The 14943-nt window shown below is 51.8% G+C and overlaps 1 protein-coding gene across 1 annotated transcript in view; it reads right to left on the minus strand.

Annotated features, from left to right (window-relative positions):
* The window catches only part of Wnt3 (Wnt family member 3), a 38506-nt gene that overhangs the window by 22853 nt on the left and 710 nt on the right, over positions 1–14943 (minus strand). The gene's annotated exons all lie outside the window — the stretch shown is intronic.

Below are 14943 nucleotides of genomic sequence, written 5' to 3' on the forward strand. Positions count from 1 at the left end.
ACTGCGCATGCTTTCTCATTCATTCATCTCAAGACCCCCAAGGGATGGAGACACCAGAATAAACTGTCTCAATTTATGCAGAATGTTCAAAAACAAAACAAAATAAACAAACAAACAAAAAGCTTGCAAAAAATTACAGTCTCCCAGTTGGGAAAACAAGACTATAAAAACCAAACTGAATTTTAAAAGGGGCAGGAGGATTTCCTAAGAGAGAAAAGACTCCTGGGCTAGCTACTTTGGGGAAACAGACTAGACAAATGAAAACAAGGGTCGCCTCTGTGGTGTACCTGATGCCGCTGAGATTCCTACGAGCAAGGCTAACTTCTAAATTTACTTGTCCCCAGAAGCCTTTCCCAGAAGGATCACCTAAGGACCGGTGTGATGAGACCCCCCTTTCAGACATAGTGCTCGACCTAAATGATGTGCAGAAGAGCAGGGAGGTGTGCAGGGTGGGGGTGGGGCAGAAGCCAAGCTGGTAAGAGACCTGGGACAAGGGAGACTCTAAGTCAGAATTTGGAAAAGCTTTTGAAGGTCATGGGCAAAAAGACAGATGCTGGGAAGGAGATTGGAGCAGTGTTTGGGAACTGGTTAGGTATCATTCTAAGACCATTCAACAGCCATGACCTACTGTTGCACTCCAGGGCAAGTGTGTTGAGGGAGAGCTTGCCTGCATGGGCACAGAGAGATGCCTGTGCTCACAGAAGGAAGAAGCAGACACAGTCGCTACTCTGCAGCTGTGAACGTGAAGGAAATACAGAAAGACTCAGGAACAATGTGGGACTTCGAAACAAAATATAGAAAGAACAAAGACAAAGACAGATGTGGTGGCACACACCTTTAATCCCAGCTCTTGGGAGGCAGAGATCTCCGTGAGCTTGAGGCCAGCCTGGTTCCAGACCAGCCAAGGCTATATTATAAAACCCCACCTATCTCAAAAATAAGATAAAGAAGAGGAAATCATAGAAGACCACACACAAACTATCTCTATTTGTTTTCTTTTAATTTTAAAAACAAGCCAAGTGAAAAATGTATTATGGGCATTTTTTTTAATTGTTGCTATTTTTTTTTTTTTGAGACAGCATTTCTCTGTGTAGCCCTGGCTGTCCTGGAACTCCAACTCAGAGATCCACCTGCCTCTGCCTCTGCCTCTGCCTCTGCCTCCTCTGCCTCTGCCGTGCTGGGATTAAAGGTGCCAGCCCATACATTCAGCTGGCTTGTTATCTCAGTCATGGAATACGCGTGCAGGGGCTGAGGCAGGACTCCATCAGTAAGCTTTGTAAGCTAAGACCTGAGTTCCATCTCCAGCAGCTATGCAAACAAGTGTGGTGGTAACACTCCAGCACTGGAGAGGTATCAACAGCAGAAATCTTTAGGGACTTTCTGGACAGTCTAGCCTAATTAGTGAGTTCCAGACTGGGTAAGAGACACCGCCCCTCCTCCCTCTCTCCCGCTCTCTCTCTCTCTCTCTCTCTCTCTCTCTAAAAAGGCAAAAATCAGGATGTGGTCACATGTGGAAGGAGATGGTGATGGGGTGGGGAGGGAAAAGCCTATGGACAGATGCAGATGTTCTGGTTCTTCCGGGCGTGGGGAAGCTCAAGGCTTCATCTTGTTATGACATCCCATAGATGATGCGCTGACTTTCTGTGCATAAAGCACTATATAATAAAAAGCATATTCATTCACCAGTTCTCAGCAGAACAGCTGGTGTCTGTGTAGGATGCACCTCAGTCACACACGTCACTCCTTCTTGTCTGTGACACTCCGAGCAGCACGGCAGGGCCCTCTTCCCTAGAAGACAGATGTGCACAGACCCAGGCTTCCAGTCAGGCTTCTTCACCACCCTTCTCAGAGCTGGAATGACCGATGCCTCAGCCATATTAAACCTGCACAGGCCAGCCCAGGAGCCCCAGTAAAACTCCCCGAAGCCACCACATCTGACTTGCCTGCCCCTTCCCAGGAGCCAGGGGCTGAGCAGGACACCAGGACACAGGGTCAGACCAGGGTCCTCTCTGAATCACTGGCATCCTGCTCTGAGCCACTCCTACTTTGGTTTTCAAATAAGGTGATAATTGGGGCACACCATCATCACAGGGAATATGGCTTTCCCCAAGCGTGGCCCTTTCTCTAGAGCAGGCTGACCTGCATTCTTTCCTGGTACTGAGGACTTGGACAACCCTCACTGTACTGGAATGACCTGTGCACCACCCATGATCAGTCACTGTCAGCTCAGCTCCTGTGTAGCAGGACCTCACAGTTTCCCTCACCACACGGTGCCCCCACCTCCATTTTACATAGAAGAAATGGAGGCCCAGAAAGTCTGAGAGCCACCAACCAACAAGTCTAAAATGTGCCATTTTCCATGGACAGCTCTTCTTCAAACGCAATGAGAGCCATGTGTCTATGATAGGCACTGCCTGAAGCTCAAGCCTGGGCCCTGCTGAGATCCTGGGTGAAGGGGAGATGCTGTTCGGTGCATCGGAAGCGGCTAAAGCCACACTAGGGCTTCCGAGGAGGGGTCCTGAGTCACCAGCCCAGCAATCGCTAGAATGACAGTGCTCCCCAAGCTGTGCTCTGCACTCCAGAGTTGCTATATGAGGTTCACTTGGGTCACAAAAACACACAGCACAGAAGTCATGGCAAGAGCTGGTCCCCTCTTTGGAAGGATAAGATAGATGCCAATGAGATGTGACAGGGAAGCCAAGAGAGAGATGACAGGTGTCAGTCCATCTTCCTGGGGAGGAGGAGGACCCACACTCAGCACTGCCCTTCAGCTTAAGACCTGTCCCCAGATGCTGCTTGGCAGGGTAGGCGGAGATGAAGGAGTCCCACTGAGATTCCGGGGGAGGGGGCTCAGGTGGGGCAGGGTCTGGTGAGTGGCTTCAGTGAGACAATGGTACCAACCTCACTTTGCAGAGTGGACCAGAGTCCTCAAAGCCTCCGCAGGAGAAGGCAGGGGCAAGCACAAAAGCAGAGAGCGGTGATGCATGTCAGGAACAACAAAATATACAGCGAGATTAATGATGGCAAATGGGAGGATTACTCACTGTGTAGACGCCAGACCTTGTCTGTCTCATATAATGTTAGATCCTTTAATCCTCGCGATCCCCATTTTACAGAGGGAAAAGTTGAGGCTCAGAGAAAATAAGGTCACCCAGCTACATAGACGGAAGCCCAGGACTGTCACCCTGGAGCCACACTCTGATCCTCTCCTGTGAGAGGAGTCTGAAGGCAAGTAAGTGAAGGAGAGATGGGGGTAGCCAGGAGGAGAGCCAGGCAGGGGCTGGAGGACACAGGGTCAAGGAGGGCCTCAGGGTTAAAGAACACTCCAGCCAGGTAGGTGTGTTACCTGATGACATCACTGCCCTTCCGATCACATCATCTAGAACCTCAAGCACAGGGAAGGTCATCTGAGACCGAGAGCGGCAAGATGAGGCCCTGAAGCAAAGAGGGCCCTGAGAGTGAGAGGACCACAGCTGGGTCAGTCCCCAGTGCCATTGCTAAACAGGGGATGCTTCACCTGCTAGGGTGAGCCCGTGCGGCAAGGCTGAAGGGGGCTGGGGATGGAGGACAGCAAGATGATCAAGTCTTCTCCTAGATTCTGTGCTTGGAGAACCTAGATAGACCCAGTTCCCCATGCAGCTCCTTTATCCTGGCCAGAGTGTATAGGATGCGATTATTAAATGAAGGCCGAGTGTTTGTCAAGTGCCAGAGACTTCAGTGCCTCACTTCAGGTTAACAAATGTTGATACACCACATTCTACTGAGATCCCTGACCTGGACTCACAGGACCCACATGCTTTCTTGATTTAGTCTTTCCATGTGCTTCCAGAAACTGTGTGTGTGTGTGTGTGTGTGTATGAGATACTAATACAAAATTTAATTTGTAAACAATATTAGTCTCTTCAAAAATGGTGACATGGGCAGAATTAGCCCCCAGCCTCTACAGGGCTTACCCTCCCATGTTGGACACCTAGCTCACCCTCCAGGTATCCACAGCTCCTACAAATACCCTGCCCTGGGCCTTTTGGGCCATCAGTATTGTGATCTTCTCTAACAGAACAGACTTCAGGCAGAAACCCACAGAGCTCAGGGGCTCATCTAGAAAGGACCCCAGACACTGGGATTCCAGATTCCTGGCCCCAGAGAGAGGGGACAATTGTCAGACAGTGGTGCAGAGTCCTCTGCCTCAAAGGCCTGGGCAGGACCCCTCATATGAACCCTGGGCTAACAGCAGTTTCAGGTTACTTCCAAAGGACTGTCCTAGACTCCAGGAACATCCAATCACAAGGACGGACTGAGACCCTTCAGTGTCCCAGAGACCAAATGAAAGCATCTGGGCTTAGACTAATCTATAGACAGACCTTGAGGGTGCTTCCTGGCTATCACTGAGGGGCTGTGAACCCTGGAGGGCCCGGTTTCCTACAGTCAGCATCTAACTGGAGCTGCAGTCTACTGCCTGAGGAACCTTAGGCACTGGAGTGGTTCTCTCGGTGTTCAGTTTGTCACCTGTAGAACAGGGGGGAGAGCAAGAGCTTGCCTCTAAGGCTGTCGGAGGTGATGTGCTCCCTCTGTGCGCACGAGGCTGAGGCAGGAACATCAGAAAGGACAGAGAGATTTCTTGATGATTATTAAATTGTGCTCCCTGGCTGCTCGCTTTCTGGAGACAGGGTGCAGCTTTAGCTTCAATGGCATGTCAGAGTCATGGTCATCCTTGGAAAGTTCTGGAATCTCTCAGTCTGCAGAAGCTTCTGAGATGGAGGGCCACCCAGGGTAGATCTGGATGCTCTTTTTGCTGAAGTCAAGGGACTGGGTGGGGTGGCCTGCAGGGCCGGCTAAGGGCAGAAGCAACAGAGAGGTAAACCGAAGCCTTGACAGGCAGTGGGCAGGCTGCACTCCCCTACCCCTACCCCGAAGCTCTTCTCTACTTCCATTTTTGTTTGTTTGCTGAGACAGGGTCTCTCATCACCCTGGCTGCCCTGAAACTTTGCATAGAGGCCAGACTGGTCTTGAACATATAGACACCTCCCTGTCTTGACCTCCCAAGTGTTGGAGTCAAAGGCACCGCAATGCACGAGTGCTTTCTTTCCTCTCCTTGTGAGGCTCCTGCCACAGCAGTGATGTGGCTTAGCCCAAACCTACTTGGGGTCTCACGCATAGCTTTGCCAATGGGAACACCTGAGCTGAGAGAGGCCACCCTGTGTGGTCCTGCGTTTATCTCCTCTGCTCTCTCATCTGCATGCGGCCCTGAACTTTTACAGGATGGTGGTTCTGCAGCAGCTGCTGGAGAGATCGGAAGGGGTACTTGGGTACTCGTATGTTTCCCTAGGAAGTGGCATCGAGAGCACTAGTTAGTTATTTTCCAAGGTGAGACACAACAGACAGGTATAAGATGGGCCAAGCAAAGAGAAAAGGCACGGCCATCGCAGAAACAAAGTCCCAACCTGGGGCTAGCTCAGTTGGTAGACTGCTTGCTTAGCATGCGTGAATCCCTGGGTTCAGTCCCTAACACCAAATAAAACCAGGCACAGTGGTACGTGCTAAGCCCAGCACTGGGGCGGTAAAACAGGAGAACTAGAATCAAGGGCATCCTTGGCTACAATGTTTGAGACTTTGAAAAGAAAAAGAAACTGGCTCCCAAGAGGTGGGACAGCACCTTCAAGCTTAGACTAAAGCACATCATTCCTGCAGACAGCATCCCTAAAGATAAAGTTTCTGCAGACTCTGGGAAGACACAGAATGTACTTCCCCCAACTCAGAACTGTCAGCGCAGAGCCGCTTCTCAGAAATAGCCACATTTTCTCCCCCGCCCGCCCATTCCCCTCTTTCTTTTTCTTGTGGAGACAGAATCTCATTGTATAGCCCAAGCTGGCTTCAAATTTGCAATGCCCCTGCCTCAGTCTCTGGCGTGCAGGGATCACAGGCATACTGCCACCATGCTGACAAAATGAATTTTGCTTTCTCATTTTCCTCTGGCTTGCCTCTTTTCAGAAAGAATTCAGCACAGCTGGCAGCCAGCATCCTGTCTGAAGGCCAAAACATATTTATGGGGCATTAGTAGCTACGACACAGAGACCAAGCATGGAGAACTCTGGATGGCACCAGGCATGGGGTCTGCCTGCAAGGAGTTTAGAATACGAAATGTTTCTGGATAAATAGCAGGTTGGAGATGAAAACCCTGAACCAGGCAAGGGAGAAGACAAATATGCCGCCGGAGGTCAGCACAGGTGCAAACATCGAGTATCAAGTCTAGCTCTGGGGTTCCTAATGGCCGTTACATAAAGGAAATATGCTTTATAAGAAAGGAGAGAGCATTCTGGCTTCTCAGCGGGAAATAGTGCTGAATGTTTAGCTGTGAAAGTCAAGGAAAGACTGAACAGCCCAGAAACACCAACTCAGGGCTAGGACATGGGCATGAACTGTGAGGCTGGAGAGGAGGGAAGACAGCTCATCCAAAGGGCTGAGATCATTCCTCAGAACGCATGAGAAGAGGCTGGGTGTGGTGGTGTGCCTGTCATCTCAGAGCTAGGGAGGCAGAAGCAGGAAGATTCTTGAGGCTCCCTAGCCAAGCAACCTAGACTAATCAGGGAACCTGAGGTCTCAGAGAGACCCTATTTCAAAAGCTAAACCGAATGTCCAAGAAATGACACCCTAGGTTGTACTCTGACTCCATGCTCAAACACACACATGAATAAGCTATCCCTCCACACGTGCATGCGTAGCTTCTCCCCAACACACACACACACACACATACACAGAAACCACTCTGACTACTGCTTCTGGCTCACGCAGGGTGAAGATCAGATGCCAAAGAGAGAAGGGGACCCCAGAGGATGAGGGCACGGGTAGAAAGCAGTGACCTTGCAGGTCATTGACTATCTGCCAATTAAGAGCACAGAGGCCCAGTGACTGACCAAGGCTAGCCCTGCTTGACCCAAGGGCAGCAAAAAGCTTGCATGGCTACACTGCACCATCCCAACTTGAGGACAACCTTACCGATGAAAGGAAAGCTCCAGTGACAGATGCCTGTCCCCAGTCAGAGTTCCTAGACTCTTCAGAGTGGGGTTCCGCCCTCGCTAGCTAAGTAACAGCTCTCAAGCTGAAAGTATAGTGAGATCTTGCCTCAAAATGATCCTTTGGAGTATAACATATTACAGGAATAAGGCAGAATGTGGGCTCCAGCCCTTCTCCCACCATGTGTGGTCTGTGCAAAACAGCTGCCCATCATTAGTCTTGGAAGAATACCTTCTAGGTCTGTACAGACAGCCATGCCACATGCAAGGGCACCTGCCCCTGGGTCCTACCACTTTTATATGCAGAGCGTGAGCTGGGCGAGCGTGGAAGAAGCTTTAACATATACGTGGAGACATTCTTCAATCTGGGCTGAGAAGAGTCAGCAGAGCCCAGAGGAACAGACATGGTGGAGACATCCCAGCATCCAGTACAGCCTCAAAGTTCCGCTCAGGAGGGGCCCATTGCCTTACAGACACTGAAGGCCCTTCACAGTTCAGGGCTGTCAGCTATATGACACAAGCCAGCCAGGACCTGTGCTGGGCACAGCAGAAAGAAATAAGCTCTGGCCAACCTGGGGGCAAAGTCCTACTGCCTTCTCCAGCTCAGAGGAAGGAGGAGCACAGAGGTTTGCGCTCTGTTTTGTGTTGGGTGTGAGGGAGGATTCGGAGAGGGGTTCTGAAAGGCATGTGGTATAGGTAAGGCAGAGGCCAAAATAAAACAAAGGGGGTCTAGATCAGACCCATGAAGGTTTCAGAGGGGCAGAAGGACACCTCAGAAAGCCATGCAATAAAGTGTGGAGAAGCTAGAGAGAGACGCTTGCTGCTTCCCGTGGTCACAGGCCTATTTGCATTCATAGCAGGCACTGGGAGATTGGTTTCCCTTGCCGATCCGGCTGGCTCCGACAGATAAGTGGGACTCGGTGCCCAGGGGCAGGTTTGGCAGAAAGGCCCTCCCAACAAACCTGGTCACAGGGTCCTGTTGCTCCCATCCCCCTTGCTTACACGGGGGCACACAACATTCTCAAGTCTAACTAGCTCAGTTAAGGGATGTGCTGTCGTGGGTTTTCTTGGTATTCCCTGGGGAGTGTTTGGATTTCCTGCTGACCTCAGGCTTTGAGAGAGTGCTTCTAGCTGCCTACCTTGCCCTCACCTCCACCCAGACCTCCTAACCCAGGTCTCAGTGGGGATCCTGCCTGTGGGCTCTTTGTGGACCTCCAGAGTTGAAACTGGAGCACACCTGCCGGCACTGGGTTTTAAACCCAAGAAAGGGCTCTGCTCACCACAGATTCTACTCAGAGAATGGGGATCCACTACAGATACTCTTGCACCTCCTCTGGATTGGGGGAGGGGCTCTTGGTCATCTTTCTAGCAATGGTAGTTGCTGGCTCTGATAGGACAGACATCTTTAGCTCTCATTAGTACCACAGGCAGGGAAGGCATGTTATTGCCCATTTGGTGGATGAGAAAACTAAGGTCTGGGAAGGTTGGCAATTCAGCCTGCACCTCAAAGTTACATATGAAGTTTAGGGTATCTACCTTGCCCTGGAATCAGTTCATACTCTCCCACTAGGCACAGAAAACTCAAATATCCACTGACCCCGTGCCCAGAGCATCACTTCCGGAATAGGAAGATCATGTCCAACAGTTCAGGTCCTCCGGATCCCAGAGCTGGAAGCCATCTCTCACTCTGACCCCTCTTGTCTCCAAGCACAGCACGTTTCTGGGTCCCCATCCTTCCTTTAGATGTGTGAGTGTGCCTGACATTTCTGGAATTCACTCCACATGCATTAATGAGGCCATTTTGAGAAGGCCTGCCTCAGGGGGAACCGGAGAGCTGTCTGCTGTCCCCATCCTGACCCCTGCCAAGTCCTGCCAGCTGTACTAACCGAGCTCAAACAGACAACCAGGTGCTGCAGGCCTTGGCATCCCTACCCCGCCTGTCCCAGACCTTTTGGGGCCCCTGATTGAGAAATTCAATATCTGGGGCTGTGTTGGAGTCACCACACTGGTCAGCATGAGCAGACAGAAGACCCTCTCGAAAGGTGACAACCGGGTAGCCAGGTGAGCTGTGGGGCTCCCGGAGAAGTTAGTTTAAGACAGGGTTAGTGGGGATTCCTCCCCTCTAGTCCTGCAGCAGTAATCACGTGCTTCCATGCAACAGGTCACCTAACTCGAAGACTTAGAGTTTAGTCTCTGAGCACCAGGCCTGGTCTCTTGCACCCATGAGGCACCAGGACCCAGTCACAGGACAAGAAGCCAACTTTGAAGGTCTTCACAGGCAACCACACTAAGGGGAAGTGAAGAGTTGCTACATGGAGGCCCAGGTGGCTCAGCTATTCTCCTGAAGAAGCAGGGTAGAGGCTCAGTGATCCTTCCCACCATCCTACTCTTCCATTGTGCTCCATCAGCCTGTCCCTCGGGAGACGGGACTCTGTCCTCCTGATGATTCCTTCCCACCTCTTTCTCTGCTCAGTGGCCTAGCACTCAGTACAGGGGATTCACTCTCTAAGAAGAGCCCTTTTTGGAGCTAGGACATCACAGGTACCAGGCCCGGAGGGGATGAGGCAGAAGTCTCTCCCTTACTGTCGCCCCACATACCTCCACCCCCCAAAGAATGTAATTAAGCAGCAGGCTTCTGCCAGGAGCCAAGCTTTCTGCTTTCTGTCTATAAATCACCTTCTGAGTCATCCCCCAGCTCCAGAAGCAACTTCACCTCGTGCTGGGGCTGCTCCAGCAGCCAGGGCCCCAAGCCTACCCCTCCCCACCAGTCCCATGTGCTCTAGGTCCCAGCTGGAAATGACAGAGGCCTCAGAGCTTAGAACTGTGGAGTATCAGAAGGGGAGACCCCAGACCACCTCTGTCCACCTTCCCTAGGCAGCAAAAGAAGCTGAACTTCAGAGGGCTGGAGAGATGGAAGAACTGACTTGTTCTTCCAGAGGTCCTGAGTTCAATTCCCAGCAACCACATGGTAGCTCACAACTGTCTGTAACTTCAGTTCCAGGGGATCCAACTCCCTTGCACAGGCACACATGTAGGCAAAACACCAACATACATAGAATAAAAATAATTTAAAAAGCTGAACTTCTGATGTTGAAGAAAGCTACAGGCCTGTGGGCACTAATGCCAAGCACATGGAACAAGGAGACATAAGGGTCACAGGATCAACCTGGGAAGGTTTATTTGAAGAGACAAGTCTGGGTTCAGGGACCGACTGGGCTTCAAGCATTGAACTGTATTTCCAGGGAGCATTCCGGTGTTTGTATTTTGATCACTAATGTTCATGGTGTAGAGGCCCTAACTTTATTTTTCCTATGGGGAAACTGAGACTTGGAGAGGTCATTTTCCAGAAGCCCGGAGACAGGGGAATAGAGAGTGCTTATGTGAGGTTTGGAAGTGAATTAAGAAGGCGTGGCAGTATTGGGTAGGAGATAGGGTTTAGGGCAGGTACACCAACCTACAGAAATAAAGGGGCGCACTGCCTCAGGCAGGTCCCAGTATCTGCTGTAGAGCCCCCATCGCATCCCCAAGACTCTGAGAAGATGAATGGACACCTCTCAGTCTAGTCAAGAGAGAGGCAGGGACCTGAAGCACAGAGGACAGTGAGTCACCCTGGGTCACACACCCAACGGATTGGTAAGCTCAGAATGCAGGCATGGGTCTCCACTTCCCGGCTGAAACATTCCCAGCTCCCCAGAGGGAATATATAGAAATAGAACATGTGGCGGGCGGCCCAGCCTTCAAGAGCATGCTGGCCGGGTGCCTTTGATCCCGGAACTTGGGAGGCAGAAGCAGGAAGGAGGATCTCTGAGTTCAAGGCCTGGTCTACAGAATAAGCCTGGTCTATAGAATAAAGGACAGCCAGGACTACGTGAAGAAATCCTGTCTCAACAAAACAAAACTAAACTAAACAACTAAAAAGGGGGTGCTAGGTAAAGGTAGAGTAGGCCCTTCTCTCCAGCAGTTTTGGCAGGAGGTCGCTGGATATCTCTCCCACCTCCCAGCCCACTGCATCTCCTGCGAGCACTGAGTTCTATAGTGACAGGATGGGAAAAAACCTCCCTGGACCAGTCTGTCGCTTGGGGACTCTTACCTGGGGCCTTCTGTTTGCCTCATTAATGGAGGTTGGAGCAGAGGCCCAGCAGCCAGTGAGTGAATGTGGGCCCTGGAGAGCTCTAGCTGAGTTCCCAGTGGGGTAGCCGCAGCAGGTGCCAGCTTTGTGAAGGCCTAAACTCCCAGGTCACCTCTTCTGATATCAGGACTCAAGTCGGGTCAGACATCGAAGACCCCAAGACCTCAGAATCTGTGCTGAGAAGTGGGCCACACCCAGTTTTTACCTCTTGGTCCCAAAGCTGTTAATAAGTCACTTGAAGATTTGGGGGAGAGAGAACCTTCCTCTAACAGTTGTGCCCCCCCTCAACCCCTATGCCACCCCCCACCCCGTGCCCACCTCTCTATATATTCCAGTAAGGTGTTCTCAAGGACACAGTTCCTGGTACTAGCTAATAGTTCATCAGTTTTCTTGTTTGTTTGGCTATATGTGATGCCATTAGAAGGATACTAACAGATCTACCACCAAACTTCACTCCCTTTACATGGTGAAGCCCCACCCACAACAGGGGTGGGCTGTGAACTCATTTTCAAGACATTCTATTCCCCCAAGACGAATTCCCCCACAGCAAGATCTTCTCTGGAAGGGCTACCACCCTGCTATATAGCTTAGCCATCCTATCTGGTATCTCCCGTCTGTCTGTCTGTCTGTCTGTCTGTCTGTCTGTGGGATCAACAGCCTCCAGCCAGCTCAGCTCACCAGCCGTAGCCCCAGCCAGCTGTAATTCCTGCCTGTTACAAGTGTTAACACCTGGCCTGGGGCCTTCCTCCCCCGCAGTCTCCAGGTGCCTCCCTGGGCCCAGCCTACTGACCCCCACTGGGGTTTGACTGAACACGTTCCCAAGCCTCTGAGAAAAGGCTGTTGGGTGGGCGTTGAGCAGGGGAGAGGCGGCAGGATGTGACACATGGAGAAACTGAGGCAGGGCTTGGGTGGAGGAAGGGCTCTGGAGTGGTGCAATGAGAACCCGGCTGTCCTGACAGACTTGGAGTCCTCAGCAAAACATTTTCCCCTAAACTGCAAGGTTGGGTGGGCTGGTAGCCCTGGGATAAAGGGGAGAAAAAAGTGACCCCCAAACGGGGGGAGGAATCACTGGTCCTCAGCCACACAGTGTGAAGTGAGCTACCAAACACCACCAGCCAACCAGGCCCCTTTTATCAGGGCATCTCCTGTGGAGCACAGATGGCACAGGGCAAGGCCCCAGGAAGACCGTATTCCTCAAGAAAGGGAAAGACAGATTTCTTTACCAGGAGCTGACTAATACTAAGAAGGAGAGTTCTAGAAGTCAGACTTGTTGTCACCAGTCCTGTGCCAATGCAGCCACTCTCAGGAGGCTCTGGAGCACGGGGCCTCCTTTTAGAGTAAGAGGCCCTTCAGAGCCCCTCCCTCATCGCCTTCTCTCAGGATTGGGGCTCGAGCACGCAAGAGTAGGGACAGGCTACTGGGAGGAGGGGGTCCTTCCTGGAAGTGATGTGGACAGAAATCCCAGCTAAACCATTTCCCCTGTAAATCCCTCCTGGGGAACATGAGAGCCGGGTGGGCCAAGCAGAGCAGGCAGTCATGAACTCAACACTAAAAGGACTGGGATCTGTCTGCCTGGGGGTGTGGGGGGGCAGGAATCAAGAATTTGAGGCCTACCCACTCTCTACTTCCAGCCCTGAGAAGGTGATTCATGCCCCAGCTCCAAGACCAAAGGGAAACGACCTTAAAGGAGGGAAGGGCCCTGGCCGCTGGCCTCAAGCAGGCAAGGCAGGCTGGTGCCAAGGAAGGCCCTGCCCCCACCCCAGCTGGGATCCCAGGCCGATCGTGTCTGCAGCCACCTTCTGAGACCTCCACTTCCTGCCTGTCCTTCCCCTCAGGGCCACTGATGTCCACCAAGCACCCCTCTCAGGTATCCTTCACGCCCACAAGTCAGGTGTCAGCAAGCATGACCACAGACACAAAACTATGTCACTGGCATTTGGGGACAAGATCAGAAGCAGGGCCTCGCTGGACACAGCCCTCAGCCAGGTATCGACAAGGCTCACTCTCATACTTCCAACCACAAGCTCGTCATGCCATGAACACCGATATCATGCACAAAGACATTTGTTGGGCCTCCTCCTTATGCTGTCAAGAAGGCATGCGCGTGTGGAGGGACATATAGAGACACACAGACAACACACGGGTCTGAACACAAATACCGCTACGTCCAGTATCACAGGCAAAAGCCAGGCAGTCCCCTTTACACAAGCAATGATTACTTCTAGACTTCTGTCTCACATCACAGAATCAGCCACTTGCGGACACTTGTGTGCAGATACAGCATGCCCTGCTGTGGGCCACAGATCCCCTAGGCACACACCAAAAGGTTTCACACAAACAGTTGCCTGGGTCTCAGACACTAGCAGCTTCTACCCACAGAGACATATTGGTGTACAGACACACTTCTTAGGGCCATAGACCTAGAACACACACTGTATTACACACACAGAGGTAGTAGCCACAGGCACTGACATCTTGAAAATATCCACACATACTATATTCTCTATAGCTCAGACAAAAGCAGTCACCTGGTCCCGCTCATCCCCCAAACAGGCCATGTATGTAGCCTTATGTTAGGGCCTGTCTCTGCCTTCCAGGTTTTCCTAATGTTTCTTGTCAGATGGGGACCTTATCTAGACATTCCTGGACACTACTACACACAGAGGCTACTGCTCCCACCGTCTAACCTACTGGTGCTGCCCTAGGATATGCTCTCTTCCAGGTCACAGAACTAGCAAGCCCACTTTCTCCTCTTTCCTCTATGTTATCCCTAGGGCTCCAAGCACCCTCTCTTCCTATGCATCCCCAGGGTCCCTGAGAAGGCAGAATATGGCCTGGGCTGGGGTAAAGAAAAGTCCTGAGACAACCTTTCAGCAATTGGCAGAACCTCACCCTGGAATCCCTGGCTGCCCCCCAGCATGCACAGGCTCTGTATCCTCCACACAGGAGGCCCAGACCAGCCCAAGTCCACGGGAAAGAAAGATGGTCTGTCCTTGGGGGTATCTAGCAACCTAAGGAGCAACTCCTGGACCCTCTAAACAGAGCCTTGGCTAGACCATGGCTTGGGTGCTTGGGTTCATGACCGCCCCCTCCTCTGGCCTTCCGACACCCCAAAGCATCTGAAAAAAGGCTTGGGGTGTGGCCCAGTATCTTGTAGGCTCTGAACCTCAGGTTGCAGGCTTGCAGGTAGCGGGCAGGGAGCAGGCTGGGCATGTAGGCAGCACTGTACCCTGCTAGCACTTCTGTCTAACTTTCACCCCAGGGGCCAGTCTCCTTCTTACTCAGAGGTCCCAAATTCCTCCTCCTCACCTCCCACCCCCAGGCCGCTAGCCGCTGTCCAGGAGGGGAGGGTTCTTTTATTAAAGTTTTCCGGAATGCAGGGGGCTGGAGACTGAGAGAGCTCGGGTGTAATTTAGAAAACTGGTTTTAGTGTCTTCCCCTGGAGGACCTACAGAGGGGGAGCGGCATCGAGGCTTGGAAAACAGGGGAGTCCTGGAGCTGCGGCTTCCAAAAGGCGGTTTATCTTCCAGTGAATCCCCTCACACACCCATCAGCTCCCAAGTACTCCGCCTGCTCGCCCAGCCTTATTTACTAAAATGCCTTTTGTATCCGTATTTCTCAGGGACACAATTCCCCTTTCCCTCGCCCTTTCTCCTAGCTTCCCCCGTCTTCCAAAAGCAACGAATTTGACATGGAGAACTGGATTTTCCCTCAAAAAACAACAGGCGCATCCCTCCCAAACAAGTGCATTTTCAAAGAGCCCCCCACCTCCCTTTCCTCCTGGATGGACAAGCAAGGAACGAA

The sequence above is a fragment of the Apodemus sylvaticus genome, chromosome 10 (genome assembly GCF_947179515.1).
Source record: "Apodemus sylvaticus chromosome 10, mApoSyl1.1, whole genome shotgun sequence".
Lineage (NCBI taxonomy): Eukaryota > Metazoa > Chordata > Mammalia > Rodentia > Muridae > Apodemus > Apodemus sylvaticus.